This window comes from Rattus norvegicus, chromosome 1 (genome assembly GCF_021556685.1).
Source record: "Rattus norvegicus strain SHRSP/BbbUtx chromosome 1, alternate assembly SHRSP_T2T, whole genome shotgun sequence".
NCBI lineage: Eukaryota > Metazoa > Chordata > Mammalia > Rodentia > Muridae > Rattus > Rattus norvegicus.
In genome coordinates this window covers 34,403,751-34,406,266 of record NC_141534.1, presented here as the reverse complement: position 1 = coordinate 34,406,266, position 2,516 = coordinate 34,403,751, and the positions used below count along the sequence as shown (strand labels likewise).

Sequence of the window (2,516 nt, the reverse complement as noted above, 5' to 3'; positions counted from 1 at the left end):
TCTAAGTAATTTTTTCATAAGAGTTTACTGATATATTTCTCCAAGTACCATAAACTCAGAGAGACCCGTCCTAAACAAATCACATTTGCCCAGCAGACAGTAAGTAGACAAGGTATGCAGAATTCTCTGCAACTCCTATTCCCTTCAAGGAGAGTCTGTCCCAGGTGCCTGTCTTCTGGGATACTGAGGTACTCTAAGCTAATAAATGAATGTTACCCTTTAGTCGGGAAATTTTCTAAATTAACAATTCATAGTTATAAGTCTCAGAATTCAAAAGAAGCCTGCAGGTGTGGCTGCAGGTGTCACTGCTGCTTCACATGTGTCAGTAGATGGCAGAGAGGAGAGAGGCTATGTCTTTGCTCAGTGTTCTTACCTATGAACATCTGGATGATTCGTAACCTAACAATCTCTAAAAAGAAGCTATCCTGAGATGACCACCACTCTGAAGCCAGGACCCAGACAAGGCGCTAGACTGAGATGACCACCAGTCCACCAGTCGGGTGCCAGGCAGGCCCGTTTGGGCTCCCAAGGTAGAAAGCAAGTCAGAGACTTAGAACCCCCACCCCACCTTCCTGAGACCATGGGTCTTGGACTGGAGTGAGCCCAAGACAGATCAGTGGCACTCTGGCAACCTGGACAAAGAGGAAGTCCAAGACAACCACCAGACCAGTACTATGGGGCCTGGGCAGGTGGACCAGTCTGGGGATTCAGGCAAACTATGCCCAAGTCCTGCCCAGGGCCATAATGCTTGAGGGGGCACCTAAGACCACTCCTGAGATGGCCCCAGACACCCAGAGACCCCAGGAGCCACTAAGAGTAACATATAAGTGGTGGAGAAATGGGAGAGAAACAGAAGGATGTGGGCCCTATGAAGAGAGGCAGACCTGGAGACTTGAGTGTGGTTAGAACAGACTGATGTGTGTAGCCATTGATGCCATCTGGGACCAGGTAGGGTCCTGGCCTCTGCTGCCCAGTGGGAGCCATGTCTGGGTCCTTGACCCTGCAGCAACAGGGGTCCGTTAATACCAGAGGCTAGGCAGACATCCCAGGGACATGTGCAGACACCAGCCCTCACCTGGGCATCAGGGTAGCCGACCCTGCCCTTAGCCAGCTGCAGTACTCAGGAGAGACGGCCCCTACACATTGTGGGAGAGCAGGCCCTACACCTTACTTGGGCAACAGGATAAAGCTGACCTTGGTTAAGGGGGCTGCTGGTGAGCTGGCCCTGAGGGTGGGAGAACAGGAGTGCAAGCCAGATGACCAGCTCATATACCTCTCAGGCCCAGATCCAGGGTTTTGAATTGGCCTACTCCAACATCTACCCCATTCATGAACTACTGGAACACATGAAGGGGCTGGTCCTATACATCCAGAAGCCTAAGGTCTCCAGGACACAGTGACAACAAGATATCTGAGAGGAGTCCCAGTGAGGATACAGTATTGATAGAGTAGCAGAAGCCTGAGGCCTCATACTAGACCAACGAGTCATGGTGATGAACATTTGCAAGCAAAGAGGTGTGGACAAAAGTTTATACCATGGGACACACTGTGACTCACTACAGCTTCCATAAGAAGAGTTTTTTCTCTCTTGTGGAGGAGGTTGCAAGGGTGGAGGGAGGGCATGAGAAGAGTGGGAAATGAGTGCATGTTGTGGAATTCACAAAGAACCAGTAAAAAAAGGGAAAAATAAATAAAAAGGATTCAAGAGAAGGGAGAAGTTGGAGTCTGTAATGGCGTGGTTTGTCCTGGGGATACTTGGCACAGGAAACACTCACTGCTCAACATGAGAAGATTTCTGATGGGCCTTGATGTCCCTTGCTACCTTCACAGCAATAGTGGGGAGAGAGAGACTTCTGAACTCCTCCACCTTGCACAGTGATCATTCTCCTGGGTCATGGGCTTTTTGATTTTAATTTTAATTCTTTGGGGATTTTTGTTTTGGTTTTTGGGTTTTTTTTTTTGTTTGTTTGCTTGTTTGCTTGGTTTTTTTGCTAATGGGATTGACTCCTAGATGGAGGAGTGCAGATCCTGAGGTGACCGTGTCAGAATCCCACAGATAAAGAATGTAGAGTTATTCGGTCTGACTCTCACTGCTGTACACTTGGCACACGAGTGTGTAGATGTGTTAATATATAGGCTCAGCTCTCTGTGAGTGTTTCGTGCTCTGACTCCTGAGTTGCAACCTGCTATGTGCAAGGAGAGACAACTACAGTAAGTGTCATGCACAGGCACAGACTTGAGTCCAGCTAAGTTCTTAGAAGACTCTCAGCTGATTCACTCTATTTCTCCAACTTGGAGACAGACAATAGCTCTTTAGAGTTTGGAAACCAGAGTAGGTATATGATTGATTTGTATGCTTAATGTGGTTCTTTTCTGTCATCCCCTGAAAAGCTATTAGTAAGTCAATAAAATGTTTCAGAATTCATTGCCCACCACACATCAACAATACAGAGTGTATGTTCCACGGCGGTCAGCCATGGGAGATAGAACGGGGCCTGCTGTGATTTAAACCCTGT

General features: G+C 47.8%; 1 non-coding gene across 1 annotated transcript; it reads left to right on the top strand.

Moving 5' to 3' along the window:
- Nucleotides 1-280: 280 nt before the first annotated feature.
- Nucleotides 281-407, top strand: LOC120100435 (small nucleolar RNA SNORA17). Its single transcript, XR_015655980.1, has one exon. It is a non-coding gene; the product is annotated as a small nucleolar RNA SNORA17 (small nucleolar RNA).
- Nucleotides 408-2,516: the final 2,109 nt, after the last annotated feature.